The following is a 16,737-nucleotide window of genomic DNA, read 5'->3' as shown; positions in this document are numbered from 1 at the left end:
CACTGAGCCACATCCCCAGTCTTATTTTGTATTCTATTTAGAGACAGGGTCTCACTGAGTTGCTTAGCACCTTGCTTTTGCTGAGGCTGGCTTTGAACTTGCAATCCTCCTGTCTCAGCCTCCTGAGCCACTGGGATTACAGACGTGTGCAGCTGCACCCGGCTACAAATCAGTTTTTTGTTTTATTTTAAAATATTTTTAGTTGTAGATGGACACAATACCTTTATTTTATGTGTTTATTTTTATGTGGTGCTGAGGCTCGAACCCAGTGCTCACAGGTGCCAGGCAAATGCTCTACCGCTGAGCCACAACCCCAGCTCCCCCATCTCTTTTTAAAAAAATTTATTTTGAGATAGGCTGGTGTCCACCTGGAGCTCCTCCTGCCTGGGAGTACAGATATGTGCCTCCACGCTGAGCAGAAGTATTTTCTAAATTACAAAGATTAATATAATAGGATCCCACGTACTTACTGTTCAGATTTAACCAATATTTGTAGTCCCATTTTCTTCAGTTCTTTTCAGATTTCAACAACATTGAGATGAAGTGGAAGTACCTTTTCGATCTCAATCTCATTTTCTCCTTTCCCCAAGACACTGTGACCTTGACCACTAGGGATATTCCCATCAAAAATGTACAATGTTTTCCACCTACGCATCTATCCTTCACCATTCTGCACAGCGGGGCTCTGCACACTTATTAGATGAAGATCAAGCACAGAAGCCACCCTCCGAGCACCTCCACCTGCCGCTGTGCCAGGAGCTGGGGAGACACTAGTGAAATCCACTCCTGGCCTTGGGAAGTTCACTTCCTGGGCTGGGTGGGGAAGAGAGCATCTGTTGGGTTTGCTGGGGTCACTCTGGGCCTCAAGAAAAGACCTTGGGGGGGAGCTGGGGTTGTGGCTCAGCAATAGAGAGCTCGCCTAGCACGTGTGAGGCCCTGGGTTCGATCCTCAGCACCACATAAAAATAAATAAATAAAATAAAGGCGTTGTGTCCAACTGCAACTAAAAAATAAATATTAAAAAAAAAAAAAAAGGAAAGGCCTTCCCCGCTGCGCATGCACCTACACCTGGCACAGAAAGCACTTCCTGGCTTCCCATCCTACTTCCCTATTTTCATTGCCTACGGACACCAGGCTCTGCTGAAAGGCTGTGACAGTGGACATGCCATCAGTCACTGTGACAATCTCCCTGGCATGGCTGTGCTACTGTCCGGGGCTGGGCACCTCCAGCTCCCCCCCCCATGCCCCACAGTGGACCTCCCTGAGAATCCCGGCCACTGGGCGCCACGCCCCACCCTCCCAGCTCTGATGGAAACAGGGGTCACCTTCTACTGCCCGCATCCACTGGGTCAGGCCACTTGCTCCCAGCCTGGGGACTCTGGTGACTGTGGCCTGCCCTGGGGGCCTGGCAGCTTCACAATGGCCCTGTTGCCAGGCCCCCCAGATCCACAGGAAGGGTTCTGCCTTCACCTGCAAGCCCAGGTCTGTCTGTCTGTCCCTCTCCTCGAGGACCTAATCCTCAGATGCCCACCAGGAAACCCCGAGGGGCTCTGCCTGGGCCCCACACCCACCAACCTGTCTTCCCACCTGGCCTTCTGGTCTCCCAGTGCCTTAAACAGGCCAGCCACCCTGGGAGGACGCCCACCCCCAGAGCTGAGCAGCCCTGTCCTCTCCTCCCACAGCCACGTTGCTCTGCCAGAACCACCTCCAAGCCTGAGTCGCTGTCCCTCGTCTTGCAGCTCTGAGCATCGCAGTGGACATTAGTAAATATTTGCTGAGCTAATTAAGATGGGGATCTGGAGCCCATCTCAGGGAGAGACCCCCCTCTCACCTTCAGCCGTCCACCCCAGCAGGCAAAGGGTGTTAGCGCGCATGTGCTAAACCTTCCGCTTCTACCCTCCACAGCATCGAGCCGAGAAGACTCGCCAGTGATGCTTTCTTACAATTCCTTCCAAAAACAGAAATGCAAACAGGTGGCCCCTGATCAAGGGTCACTCTGGGAGAGAGACGTGGCACAATCACTGGATAACCCAAACTGTGCCTGCGGAAAACAAATCCACGGGAAAACCAACATGCCACGAAGGACAGAAGCCACCACCTGAGAACCTGCCACAGCCAAGACCTTGTGCCAGGTGTTTGTGATCCATGCAGTAATTGTGAGAGCTGGGGATGGAGCCCCGGGCATCTACCACCAAGCTACACCCCCGGCCCTTTTACTTATTTTTTGAGATAGGGTCTCTCTCTAAGCTGTCCAGTCTGGCCATGGACTTGTGATCCTCCCGCCTCAGCATCTGGAGTTGCTGGAATTACAGGTGTGTACCACCACCCCTGGCCTTTCCCCTTGTTTCAGCTGAGGACCCCAAGACCTGGGGCTATAAAGCTAACTCTCCATGCTTCTATAGTTTGGAAGCTGCAGAGCTGGGGTATGAACCTGGCCGTGCAAAGCCTGGGTCCCCCCACCACCCTGCCCCTGATATGCACACAGCGGAGTCACTGAGCACACACACACACACACACACACACACACACACACACACACACACTGACCCGCAATGCAGCCTCCTAGGCCACAGGACACAGACTCCTCTGTAGGTCCTTCAGGGGTGACCTCCTGGGCACCGACTTCCAGGTGCAGACTCTCTCTCGAATGGGCCCAGTTCCTCCTCTTTCTGGGAGAACAGTGAGAAATCCCCGAGCAGATCTTGCCTCATCTCGGGACCGAAGGCTCTCAATTACATCTCTGTTCCTGCCACATCAGAGAAGGTGGGAGGGGGGTGGTGGAACGTCCATGGCCAAGGACGTGGGTGTTTTCATGTGTGCGGCCTCAGCGACTGTTGCCAACCGAGTGAAGTCCAGCAGGGGGATTTTAGGATCAAGTGTGGCTGAGATCAGGGTCCATGGTCACGGAAAACAGGGAGGGGGAGGCCGTTTTCACTGACAGAGGCTAAGTTAATGATAATCATGTATTTATTATGCGACAGGTGCTACACTTTTCATGCAAACTCTCATTTAATGCTCAAACCTATCCAATAAGGAGGGTATAATCATGGTGTTCCTGCTACAGACGGGGGCACTGAGGCTCAGTGCAGAGAAGATACCCACCTACGTCCACAAGGCTAATATGAAAGCCCTGGTGGGACTCAGGTGGGGTCTGATTTCGCAGCGTCTTCTCCATCGACCCTCACTGGGCTGCCTCCGGGGAGTGCACGAGGTAGAGATGCCCCGAATCAATGTGGGGCCTTGGCAAGAAAACCCACTCAGGGTAGAGTTCAGCCGAGAGTCATGGCCCTTGTCCTGGGCCCCTGACCTTGACTATGACCTGACTGGACCCGGCACTTGGCCACACTCTGGACTCTGCCTTCAGCTGAGCCTTAAGCACATTTACAGAATCTGCAAGGAACTCTTGTCCCCGGGGTTGTTGACAAATGGCCTTGTGTGGGAGGTCAGTTTGGGAAGCGGTGGAGGGTCATGACTGTTTACTTGTTGACTCATTCCTCGAGTACAAGAGCCATCTGGGAAATAAATGCTGCCAGACCCCCCTCTCCAAAGTACCTTGCTAGGGCACCCCTCTCACTTTGTCTCGCCCTACAAGTTCCTGCCTGGATATCACAACAAGGACATTGCCAACCCCAGCAGACACCCCCCACAAAGTACCAACTGCGATGCAAGAGCAGGTGACCCATGAAGGCCCTCGACCTGCCAGAACATTGGGGTGGACTTCTGCCAGTCACCTGAGAGATGCGAGGTACCTGCCTTGATCTTCCCCCTACACAGGATCCTCACTGCTCCCCCAGTGGCCCCTTGAGCTGTTGGATGCTTCATCAGAAAACTGACCTTCATGTTGGCACCTCGTGATTTTTAAAAATTCAACAGTGACATTTTATTTTTCTGAAGTTTATCACTTTTACAAAGCAAAAAGCAGGTATCAAATCCAGCAGAACTGATAACATTTCTGTGCCAGCTTTCACATAAGTCAGTGATTAGGACACTGGTAACCAGTGTAAACACTAAACACTTTGATGCCTTATGATTTTCACCCATTGATCCCAATTCTTTTTTTCCATCTCTTCTACACGACAACCTGTCAGTCTTTAGAGCACTTCTCTGTGGGGGAGGTTGAACTTGCATGGATGTAAATCAGGTCGGCGGATATCAGCCCGGCAATTCTACCTCCCACCAGTAGGTGGCGGTAGCAGTTGATTGTAGGGTGGTAAATGTCCTGTTGAACCCAAGTTTGCTAAGGTTTTCTGTCTCCTAGAAAACAGCAATTGTTTTTTGATGATTTTCTTCTCTGGCATAAATAGTCACAGCTCCTCAAACAATTCATGGGATGACAGTGTCCCTCAGGGGTCCGTCATTCTATGTCAACATCTCCCTTAAGTATAATGAACTAATGACATTTCTCTTGAGACCTCTCAGTCCTGAGTGTGAATTCTACTGCTTACTAGCTGCGTGTCCTAGGTCAGCTTTTCTCATCTCTTGATTTTCTGATCTGTAAAATAGGAATTACAATAGTCACATCCCCACAGGGACATCATCTGTTGCTGTCACACTGGGTTAATACGAATAGCCCATCAGCCACCCCAGAGCACCGCTCATCTGCGCCCCCTTGACCACCCTGAAACCCCTTTTCAGACTTATACTTGCTTATGGGCAAACAGAGCCCTAAGGTCTGCAAGTAAAGGGAGCTTCTTAGACGGCAGAGTGCTCTGGAGATTCAAGGCAACAGAGCAGCATCATGGTGGTGACAGTGTTAGGAGGAGCTGTTGTCCGGTGACCGGGACTCCATTCTACACTCGTGGAAATGGCTTTGGGAAGTTTAAGCGCACGACTTTCCATGGGCCTTGCTGATTTGGTCCCTCGAGAGAGAAATTCCAGCTCCTCCTGGGAGGCTCTGGAGAACAGTGTGGTGGCAGTTGCCATGTGGCAGTGTGGTCGCAGAACACATTTCGGAGCAGCTTGTGACCCAGGTCAGGAAGACCTGGATTCTAATCTTGGCCTGACCAGTGACCAGCTCCATGAGCCTCTTCTGCAGGACTCCGGTTTTCATCTGGAAACTGGGCTAACGTGCCCTGCCTCCTCCTGGGGTGCTGAGAACCCATGAGCTGCCACCCCTGGCCAGCACAGTGCCTGGGGGGTCGGGGCTGACTGGGGGGTCAGGGTCTGTTGCCCGTGCCTCTTCCCTTCTCCTCGGACCCCCGTCTGAGTGCTCCCTGCTCCTCCTGGGAGCTCCCCGTTCTCCATCTGGTTATGCACATCAACAGGTATAGACCTGGTTTGGCGTGGTGTCCCCGGGGAGGGGCTCTGAGGCAGTTCACCAGGGCTTCCAGAAGCTTCCTCTCTTCCACTGAAGACAGAGGCAGAGCCTATAGCGACACTCCCCCAGGGAGGCAGGAAATCCCACAGGGAGTAGCCGGGCCCAGGAGCTAGCTGCTGGATGGCGAGGGAGGAGCAAGCAGCAGATTTATGACTTGGGATGAGAATCAGGTGGCCAGGATCCCCTCTGCCACCCACCTGCCATGTGACCCTGGAAAGGCCTCCTCCTCCTGGACCTTGGGTTTGCTGTCTGCAGAATGGCCCAGTGTCGAGAGAACCTTGAAGGACCTTTCCCAACTGAGGTTCTCTGGCTCGGAGCCGCCATTCTTAGCTTAACTCCAGAACCACTGTTTCCCGAGAGGTTATGTGGCTAAGAGAGGGGAGCCAGCGGGAGCGCATCAACCTGGAGGGCAGGAAACCTTCCCCGAAGGCAGTGGACACTAGAGCAACCTGAGCACTTCCTGGGGGGTTTTGGGTAGGCACCAGAGTGCTACGGAGTCCTTAGGAAGGAATCCCCAGGTCTGCTGGGGGCACAGTACCACGCTGCCCAAATTTGACACGCCGTTCCCTGCACTCTCCGTGGCTGTGGGGTCTCACACCACCTCATCCACACCCCCATCTGTCCTGCTGGTTTGGGGCTCTGTTCCAATGAGTGTCAGAAGTCCCAAAGTTGAGGTTTGAATTCTGCTGACTGCCCTTGAACTTGAGTCAAGCCAGACACCACTGTACGCAGAATAATGTTCCCATGGCTGGGTCTCAGAAGTTAGGAAGCACACGTTACGCTCCGTGTACCCACCGTGCTTTCCACCTCCCATCCTGATGCCCCACCCACCACTGTCCATCCCTCCACCTGTCCTGCCTTGTCATTCATTCAGCCGGTGTCCGCCACATGCTCGGCTCCACGAGGATTGGGGGGCTCAGTCAGAGAGGAGGAGCAAGGGAGCAGCGTCCTCCCAGCATCTTTCCCTCCGTCAGTCTTTACCGGGCATCTCCCTCCCCGTGCCGGCCCAGCTCTGATCACAGAGAGGGGACGATTAATATTCCAGTGAAGAACCGTGGGAAGGAGAAGGGGTTCTGGAAGTCTCTCTTCCAGGCCCGCCTCATCTCCGAGGACTTATTGACTTGCTGGGTTTTAGATGATGCTTGAATCTCCTTCGCTTCTCTGAGTTTGTGGCTCAGGTCGTGAGGAAAGGGGGCTCGAGGAGTCTCTACCCCCAAGACCTGCAGATACGCTGAGCTCACGCTCAAGGCCATAAATAGAGGTCCCAGATGAAAGCGGTCACAAGGCGGACTTTGCCTAGTGTCCAAAGGGCAGCACAGGCTGTGCTGGGAGTCCGTGGGAGAAAGGGGCCATGGGGGTCCTGGTGGGGACCGACAAGAACTGGAATGTGACCTGGGGCTTCCATCTGCCCCTCAGCCTTTGGGCCTAAGCCAAGGGCCCAGTGCTCAAAAGAGTCCTCAGACTACATCGGAGCTCCCATACCTCGCCAGGTGTCCCACTGTCCCGGGGGTGGGGAGGAGGGGGGAAGGCACAGGGTTAGAGTTGACGCCTCTCAGCGGCTCTGTGAGAGGAGAATCATTTCACCCCCAAGTTCTAGTTAGAAAGGGAGGGAGCTAACATGCAGGCAGACTCAAGGTGCCAGGACCTCGGGTTTCACTTTTATTTAGCTTCTCTGGGAGGCTTCTTATCTCTGTTTTTCTGGTAGGAATCAGAGGCTCAGAGAGGTTCAGCGATTTGCCCAAAGTAGCAAGTGAATGGAGGAGCTGAGACTCCAACTCGGCCCTTCCACTTCCACACTGTGTGTGGCTGCAAGGCCTCCAGGAGGTAAGCAGGACTGCTGGGGCACTCTGGGGGTGGGTGGCCCTGCTGGGAAGGACTCTGCTCATTGTTCTTTCTACCTGTTGATGTTCTGAGCCCAAGACGTACAGCAGGCCCCCAGGAGAGCAGGGCTTCCTAGGCCGGGCACTGCTGGGGTTGGGTCTAGGTCATTCTTGGCCGCACAGGGCTGTGCTGTGCATTGTAGGATGCTTAGTAGCATCCCGGGCCTCAGGAGGCCAAAAGCATTCCCGGTTGTGACGAACCCCTGGTTGAGAACCACTGGAATAGAGCCACCAGAACTAAACAGTTCCCCAGTCTCTTCCTCCAAGAAGTTTCTAGACAAGAAGGAACACACTCAGTCTGTTCTTACATCTGTGGATGAACAACCAGTAACAATGATGATGCCGATCACCACAACACAATGGGTGCTATTTAACAAGTGCTTACTGTGTACCAGCTACCATGCTAAGTACCATCAAAGAGTGCTTACTGTGTACCAGCTACCATGCTAAGTACCATCAAAGAGTGCTTACTGTGTACCAGCTACCATGCTAGTACCATCAAAGAGTGCTTACTGTGTACCAGCTACCATGCTAAGTACCATCAACGAGTGCTTACTGTATACCAGCTATCATGCTAAGTACCATCAATGAGTGCTTACTGTGTACCAGCTACCATGCTAAGTACTTTACAAATACTTTATATATTGTTTCCACAGGTATTTCCCTATTTTACAGATGAAGGAACGCACAGAGAGGTTCAGTAACTTGCCTGAGGTGTCTGTGCTAATATATGCCAGAGCTAGGATAAATTAATTTCCTATTTCTGCTCTAACAAAGGTCTCCAAATTTAGTGGCTTAAAACAACACACTTTTTTTTTTTTATGGTATTAAGATGGTTTGTCTAAAGGCAGTCTCAGTGGGCTAAAGTCAGTGTCCGCAGGGCGGGTTAGGGTTAGGGTCCCCTCTTCAGGAGGCTCTGGGGGACAACCTGTTTCCTGCCTGCCCTGCTCCGCTCCTTCCTTGGTCCTCCGACCAGCAGGGCAGCCCCTTCCCCTCTCTGATTGGCTTCCACCATCACATCTCATCTCCCGGACGCTCAGGCCACCCTCTCACCAGGACCTTTGTGATTACATCAATCCAGGGTCATGTCCCCATCTCAAAGGCTTAAAAGAATCACATCTGCAAAGTCGCTCCTGCCTTAAGAACTAACGTACTCCCAGGCTGTAGGGACGGGCGTGGACCTCCTTGGCCTACTGTGGTGGACTTGGGCTCTTGTCTGAACCTAAGATTCGTGCCCCCCACCTTCATTCTTTCCCTGGTGCTGGGGAAGCAGCCCCGGGCCTTGCCACCTCGACAAGCTCTGGGCCCTGAGTGGGATCAGATGTCAGCAGGGGCGGCGGGCGCTGGCTGCGTCAGGAGAGGACCTGAGAGCAGGAGCCAACCAAGATCCTGGGGCTGGGGCAGGGCGTGGGCAGGCGGGAGGCCCCTGGGCAGGCGGGCTTCTGGGCCCAGCGCCTGTCCCGTTCCTCTGCCCTGAGCTGGGGATCCCCTCCCTCCCTGGACCCTGACAGGACCTTCCCCCTAGAGGTGTCCCCCACCCGGATGAAGCCCCCAGCACAGGGACCGCATTTGGGGCCTCGCTGCCCGCAACGCCCTGCGCAACCTTTCCCAGGAAGCTCCCCAGGGTGTGCCCCCTACGGGGGGAGCAGAGATGGGGGACGGGAGCCCAACAGGAAGGAGGGACGGGGTGCCCCCGGCTGCCCCCCTGGGGGCAGTCACTCTGAGGGGAAGGCAGGATGCGGGGACTCCGCCAGGCAGGAAAGAGGAGAGCGGGGGATTTGCGTGGGTCTGTGCAGACGGAGAAGTGACCTGCCGTCCTCTTGTCATGTGGGGGGGGGCACCCAGATAGAAAACCAAGCTCCCCAAGGACTTGGGGACAAAATTCCTCCCTCCTACTAGAGCTCACCCCTGGTTCCCTTCACCACTCCCACCTCCGGGGTGTCCCAGGACGCAGCCCTGGCCATCACGGTGTGTGGCACCCAGCCTGAAAACCAGAGTCCACTGCCCTCTGCCTTACTAATGGGGCCACCAAGGACCGGTGAGGCACCAGGGCCACGCAGGGAGAGGAGGTCCATCTGCGACATTTTTGAGAGTTCCTTCTTGATTAACTTAAAACAAGATCAGTGGGAGGCTGAGGCAGGGGCGTCACCAGTTTGAGGCCAACCTCAGCAACTTAGCAGGACCCTGCCTCAATATGAAACCAAAGGGCGGGAGGTGTAGCTCCGAGGTCGAGTGCTCGCCTGGCGTGTGCAAGGCCCAGGGTTCAAGCCTTGGCACTGAGGTTTCTGAGTTACTCTGTTGTTGAGAGCCACAGCCAAAGGGGCCCCAGCATACTTCAAGCTGCCAGCAAACTTCCAGCTGCCGGCTGATGATTGGCTCACAGTGGCCCCAGCAACATCTAGCTGATTGGCTCCTCTGCGGTGATGTTCATTGGGCTGTTTCCCTGCCCTTAAGACTGCCAGCTGACGATTGGCTCACAGTGGCCCCAGCAACATCTAGCTGATTGGCTCCTCTGCGGTGATGTTCATTGGGCTGTTTCCCTGCCCTTCAGACTGCCAGCTGATGATTGGCTCACAGCGGCCCCAGCAACATCTAGCTGATTGGCTCCTCCACGGAGCTGCTCATTGGGGGACTTCTTTGGCTCAGCCCACGCAACCCAGCCAATCGGCCTCAAGAGCAGGAGGATTGTGGGAGGTTGGGAGGCTGGTGTGGGGGTGAGAGGCGTGTGGAAGCCGGTGGTGGCAGTTGGGCTCTGAGGGTTTTTTCCCTGAGGAGCTGTTTTGTTTGGCGTTTGTAGTTCTAAAAATAAAGTTAGTTTCTTTTGACAAGTGGCTCCTGAATTGTGCCTAGCCAGACTGCGGCACTCTGTCACCTATTAAAAGCAAGAATACGGAGATGTAATTGAATTTTCCCAGATGACGGCCAGCCAGCTCCTTGGGGAGTTTTTAATCTATTTTTAAAGAGCCAAGGCCAAGTTGGACGGGGTGGACCACATCTGAAATCCCAGTGACTCAGGAGGCTGAGGCAGGAGGATCCCAAGTTCAAAGCCAGCCTCAGCCGCCTGGCTGAGGCCCTAAGCAACTCAGTGAGACCCTGTCTCAAAAACACAATTCAACAAAATAAAAAAATAAAATAAAAACAGGCTGGGGATGTAACTCAGTGGTAAAGCACCCCCGAGATTAATCCCCAGAACAAAGCAAACAAACAAACAAAAAAACAACCCAAGGCCAGTGACCTCTTGCAAGTCAAAACCCTAAGTTTTTCCCATAACAGACTTTGCAGTGGTCTCGCTTTTGATTTTTCTGCCTTCCCACTGCCTTCTCCAAGGGCAGAGCCAGCCTCCAAGTGTTTGCTGTTCCTGGGTTAAGGATAAAAATGCCCCCTGGAGTATCTGCAACGTCATCAGGAATTCTAGGAAACCCATAGTCCACAAGGGTGACAGTCCTTCTTGGAGCCGAGTGTCCGGGTCTCCGGACCTCATCACCTTCCGGATGAACAGGGCAGCCTGGAAGCCCGATGGAGAGACCTGATGGGGGGCGAGAACCCTGGCCTAGAAGTGAGGAGCCCTGGACTCGAGTCTCACGCCTGTTCCTTGATTGCTGTGTGACCTTGTGCAACTCACTGGTTCTCTCTGGTCTGCAGCTTGTTCTGCTAAACTGACGGCTGGGACCCAGTGACCTCCCTCTTAGACTCCTTCCATCTGTGACCTGGAGCCTCCTGTGTGGCTCAGGAAAGCCCGTCCCTCCCTGCCACGTGCTTGCCCCCCAGGCCCTCCATCCCTCCATCCCGGCAGGCACTCCCCTCCTTCGTCCTGCCCAGGGCGGGCGCGGGGCTGCTGGGGCAGGAGCCGGGGTGAGGAACAATCCCAGCCCTTCAGGAGCTGGCAGCCGGCCAGGCACAATAGCCCCGAGGTACAGAGGGGCGTTTGTCTGGGGACCCACAGCTTCATGGAACCCTGCCCTCGGCCTCCCCTTCCCCACACCCTCTCAGACGGCAGTGCCGCCCCAGCCTGGTCGTGGGGACGCTGCACGGCCCTGAGCAGCCTGCGGTGGCCTGGGACCTGGGAGGCCAGAAAAGACCAGGGGGTGCAGGACGGCAGGGAGCCCCGAGTGGGGCCAGGGGGACCCCAGCCAGGGGGAGGGGCAGACGCTGGAGGGACAGGGCAGGGGCTGTAGAGAGAGGGACAGGGACGGGCCCTGAGCCCTCGCTGACTAGTGAAGAGGCTGTGGGCCGGGGCTTCCTCCTCGCGGGGCCTCAGTTTCCTCCGCTGTAACATGGGTGACTGTCCCGCCCTGATGTTCTGAGGACTCCACTAGATAAAATCGGGGCTCGTGATGGCCGTGGGGTGTTGGGGAGAGCAAGGGTGGACCCAGGACTCGGGTCCAAGGCCACCTTGACACCCCTGAACTCACTCTTGGGGACAGAGTATTCATGCTCCTCTGGACTGAGGAAGAACGGCTGGAGGCAACCTGCCCGGTGCCTGGCGAAGGCAGAGGACTGGGTCATGGCCACACCCTGATCCTCGTGGACCCTCCATTACCGTACGTTTTTGTGGTCTCTGTTTTTCCAATATGAGGGGAAAAGAACTGAAACATTTTCTTCCACCTTCAAAAGACCCCTCCCCCCGATTTTAAGAGCCGCCAAACCCTCCTTGGGGTCCTCCAGAGTAAACAGCCTCGTCCACTGCGCCCAGGGGCTCTGGCCTTGCTTCGGAGTTCTCTGGTCCTCACGGCCCTGGGCAGCGTCGCCAAGTTCCACTGGACGCCAGGAACCTCGTCTCTGGGCTTGGGGCTCAGGGTCCCGGGTCGCCGGTGCCCGCCACTGCACAGAGCTGGGCTCAGGAGCCCTGTTAGTGCCACCCCTCCTGGTTTCAATGTGGTTGAGCCTTGTCCCCAGAGAACCTCGGGTCTGGGAGAGTCCAGGTGAGCCCCACGGCGAGGGGCGGGTGTGCGGCTGGGCCGTCTCTTCAGGAACAGGGTGGGGGGTGGTGGGCCTCTGGCGCCCTGCTGTGCTTGCCCCTTTGCCCCGGCCTCTGTGCCAGCAGAGCTGCCTGGGCCCTCACGCTCGCGGTCCCAGTGAATCCTCATGGCCCTCCATTCTGCTTCACACCCAAGGAGAAGGCCCAGAGAGGCTGGGTAACCCGTCCAGAGTCGCAGAGCCACCAGGGTAGGATGGGACGAGTCTCCTGTTCCCTGCAGCCCTCCCTTCGCCCTCCTTAAAGTGTTGGGGGAGGGTGGGGGGGACTTTCAGGGCGAGTGGACACCGAAAAAGTGAGGGGCGGGTCCAGGAAGGAGGTTCTGGAGGCGCCAGGCGCCGTGCTCCTGGGGCCACCTTTGTCCTCCCAGGTGAGGGTCTGAGCAGCGGCAGGGCCAGTGCTGGTGTGTGGGCCTCCCTGTCTGGGGGACGGGCCAGGTGGGGCTGTCGCTGAACAGGCGAGAGGCACCCGCCCCCTTGCCAAGCTGCTCAGAGCCGGTTCTGTTTACCCAGAAACCAGAGCGGGCGCAGGCCCAGCCCAAACCGGCCCCCTTCAGGGCCCACAGGGGAAGGGGTGGCGGAGGCCAGGCCTCAGGCTCAGAGGGGGGAGGGGGAGTGCTAGTTCCAGCCCATCTCTGTCCCCATCACTCATTGGCTGGGTGGGTGCTGCACCCTCCGTATGACCCATCCGCCCAGGGGAGGACGGAGAAGGCCCCACTGCAAACCCACCAGCCGAGCCACCCCGAGAGCCCTTAGGTGAGAAGAGGGACGGGGCTGATGGAAACACCGAACTTAGCCTGTTCCTTGCTGCTTTGGGAACGTGGTCCCGAGAGCTTTTAAGTGGCCCATATTATGCAGAAGGGCGCTGACGGACACTCTGCCCTTCCTCGGCCGCCTCTCCACCAACACCCACACATTCATCTGTTCAGGGCGCTCAGGAAATAGTCACCAGGACACACTGGGAGCTGGAGAGCGTCAAACACGGGAGACAGGAGGAAAGGATCCCGTGTGGCCTCTGAGCCACATGGAGCTTCTGAACTCTGCCTCAAAGACACCTCGCCGCTTGTGTCGCGCACACCCACATCCCGAAACGCTGCCCTGCTTACTTCCACACTTACTTCTGGGGTGGCTTCCTAGCCCTGTCTGCCTGGCTACCTCCACCCACTTCAAACACTTACGTCCTCTAGGCCTTCACTGATTTTTTTAAAAAGCCACCCCTTGAGGACTCCACCGTCACCTCTACTCTCTCTGAGGACTCTTCCCTACTAATGTCATGATGTCTGCAGCTTGACGGTGGCATCAGGGTCACTGTCACCTCCCATCTTCCTTCCCCTCCTCCCAGGAACTCTGCCTCACTTACCCTCTTTAACTTTCTCCGCAGAAGAGCCACCGTCTGAAACCATCTAGGTGGTGACCCGTCTGTCCTCTAGAGAAGCCAGGCTCCCTGCAAGGGCACGGGTCTTCCCCCTCCCAAGCCGAGGTCCAGTGCCTGCCACGGTTCTTGGCGCCTTGAAGGCACCTGGACGTGCAGATGGTGGACGCTGGCAGCCGAGGGCAGATGTGAACCACAGCCCTGGAGCTGGATTACAGGGTTCTAATCCCGGCCTTTTCTCAGCGCCCCATGGACGATCATCATCATGGTCAAATCGGTGATCATCACAGACCTGTCCCCAGCCGCTCCAGCAGTGGCCTGAGCGCCCAGGCTGTGTCTGGGTCCTGCCCTGCCCAGCACGTCTCAGAATCTGTCTTCCCATGGCAGAAATGACCCTGACATCCACCTGCAGCTTCTGAAGCCAGAAACCTAAGGTCAGCACTGTCACTGGTGCATCACCCCATCCCCAAGCTCTTTCAGGTGCCTCTTAGTTTCCTACAGTTGCCCTTGTCTCCCCGTCTTCCCCACCTGTCCAGGTCCAGGCCTCTCAAGATCTGCACCTGGTAGCTCCCAGCAGGAGCTCAGCTCTATCAGTCACCCCTGCCCCAGCCCCAGGGCCTTTGCATGGGCCAGGCCACTCTTTCCTCCCCCACTGATTTCTCTGAGGCTTTAGTCACATCAAATCTCCACACCGTGCCCTGTCACAGGGCTGTGTCCCCTGCTCGCTACTGGTGGTAGTTAGCATCTTCCGCCAGTGACAGAGCCCCACCCAGGACTCTGAAGCAGGAGCATCGAGGGTGCTGTTAAGCCCTCCAGCCCCAGTGCCTGGGGCACCACGTGGCACATCATGGGTGGGGCTGCTCTGTGTCCCTGCTCGAGTGAGTGAGCGGAGGGTGCTCAAAACGGACCTGCAGCCGGGACAAGGGTGGAGCCTGGGCCACGTGGGTGCTTTCCCCTCCACGGTGGCTGCCGTGGTGACGCCCGTGTGACACTGAGCACGAGTCAGCTCGGGGGCCGTGGACCTGGGGGCAGCTGCCTGGGGAGCTGGAGTCTGAGGGCACCGCGGTCACTGCGCTCCTGGGCTGCGGGGTCACGGCGACCTGGGTCCGAGTCCCAGGGAGAAAGTAGAAGCCGCACCCGCCCAGTTCCCAGGGCCCAGCCCCTCCGAGGACTGGACTGTCCCCCCCAGCAGATGCCTATCAGCGTCTAAGACTTCTATGTGAGGACGCGGAGGCACCAGGGCTGAGCTCTGTCCAAGATGCCAGCTGGGGAGGACGTGCCTGTCCTCCAAGGCCCACCTGAAGTCCCTGCCCATGTCAAGTGGCCAGCCCATCCTCCCACAGCAGGTGCCTGGTCTGCACCCGCCCACGCTCTGCTGTCCCTGGCAGCCAGACCCCTCTCCCGCCTTCCTCCCTCCCTTCCTTTCCCAGCGGCATTGAACCCAGGGGCGCTTAACCACGGAGCCACATCCTGGCCCTTTTCATATTGGTATTTAGAGACAGGGTCTGAGTTTCTTAGGGCCTCGCTGAGTTGCTGAGGCTGGCTCTGAACTCGCCGTCCTCCTGCCTCAGGATCTGACTTCAGAGTCTGGCCCACATTTTGGGGACTCGATAATCCCAGTGGCTCAGGAGGCTGAGGCAGGAGGATCGTGAGTTCAAAGCCAGCCTCAACCAAAGTGAGGCCCTCAGCAACTCAGGCAGACCCTGTCTCTAAATAAAATGCAAAATAGGGCTGGGGAGGTGGCTCTGTGGTCGAGTGCCCCTGAGTTCAATCCCTGGCACCAAATAAATAAATAAAATAAACATAACGAGCACTTACTACGTGCCAGGCACCTCTCTAAAAACTTCCCAAACGATTTTTATTTGAATAGTTTGTAACCCATCTCATTCCATAAGAACTGTGAGGCGAGTCTCAGGGTCTTCATCTTAGGGGTGAAGAAAGTGAGTTTCAGAGAAGCTAAGTAACTTGTCTGGGGTCACACAGCCAGTGAAGGTGGCAGACTTGGGTGGCAATGAGACTGAATATTCCCGAGTTCAAGCTTTCTCCTCTCTGCCTCACAGCCTCGGCTCAATGAGTGAGAATCGTCATTATTATTTACCGAGACTCTGTAGGGGGGGAAGAGAAGAGCTCTGTCCTAGCTGGGAGGACAGAGGGGAGGAAGCCGGGGTGGCGGAGAACACAGTCAGGAAGGGGAGTGTAGGATTGGGTGGGGAGGGACAGTGAGGCCCAGCACCGTGGAGCTGAGGGCCCAGGGAAGGCAAGTGTAGATGAGACCTGAGGGATCGAGTGGGAATTCAACCTCCATGGAAGGAACCAGCATGCGCTGCTCTCAAGAATCCCTACGCGATGGCTTCCAGGCCAGGTGTGGAAAAGTAGGAGTGTCAGAACCTGACCGCTCTGCTGGGTGGCCTTCGGAAAGTTACTTAACCTCTCTGTGCCTCCATTTCCTGTTCCATAAAATGGAGGTAATAACAGGGCCCCCCCCCTTCACTGGATGAAATAAAATAATCATGTCTGGGTGAAATAAAATAAATAAAATATTAAATGTCAAGCCCCCGACGGTGTCTGGCACAAAGCCACCGTTGAACATAGTTCGTTTCCCTCCCTTCCCCAAGATCTCTCCAGCGGTGCCAGAGTCCAGAGTAAACTACGGTTTCAAAGCGTGTCTGAGACTGAGAAGAAAGAGGAGTTGATTTCCGTGTCGCCTCTGGGTTATATAACTGAACTTCCCAGCTCGGTGCCCGGGGAGGGGGGGCTCAGGAGGCAGGCTGGCAGCCACAAAAATAAATAGTTCTGCACTCGCTGTCCCAGGCCGCGGGTGGCAAGCACCCAGCCTGCAAGGGCGGCCTGGCCGGGCAGAAGCTGGCGAGCCTGAGCTTGGCGCTACAGGGCAGGGGACCTGGGATCCAGGCCCAACCCTTCCTGGGGCATGGACACGTCACAAGCCACTGGGTGCCTTGGGAGGCTAGATTCCAGCATGGCGGGGAGTGGGGGGCTGCCATCCCCACCCCCTGCCTCCCACGCCCGTGCCCCCCAGTCCTGCCTCCTGCCTCCTCCAGACCTTGGATTTCTTTTTAAATCCTCTTGATGGGATTTGTCCCCTCTTGTGAGATGCCCTCCTTCCCTCCCCCCCCAACCCAGGAGTAGACAGAGGGTGGGCTGTGGAATTAGACCGGGTTGGAATTCTGACAGTC

At 56.2% G+C, this 16,737-nt stretch overlaps 1 long non-coding RNA gene across 2 annotated transcripts; it reads left to right on the top strand.

Annotated features, from left to right (window-relative positions):
* The first annotated feature begins 1,290 nt into the window (after positions 1-1,290).
* On the top strand, positions 1,291-14,485 carry LOC144367940 (uncharacterized). 2 transcript variants are annotated; one of them, XR_013427595.1, is made up of 4 exons: positions 1,292-2,312; positions 3,593-3,745; positions 7,023-7,141; positions 13,553-14,485. It is a non-coding gene; the product is annotated as an uncharacterized LOC144367940 (long non-coding RNA). The 2 variants fall into 2 exon arrangements; XR_013427594.1 differs by having other exon boundaries at positions 1,291-3,745.
* The last annotated feature ends 2,252 nt before the right edge of the window (positions 14,486-16,737 follow it).

This window comes from Ictidomys tridecemlineatus, chromosome 11, assembly GCF_052094955.1.
Source record: "Ictidomys tridecemlineatus isolate mIctTri1 chromosome 11, mIctTri1.hap1, whole genome shotgun sequence".
In the NCBI taxonomy this organism is placed as follows: domain Eukaryota; kingdom Metazoa; phylum Chordata; class Mammalia; order Rodentia; family Sciuridae; genus Ictidomys; species Ictidomys tridecemlineatus.
This window is presented reverse-complemented; position numbering and strand designations above follow the sequence as displayed.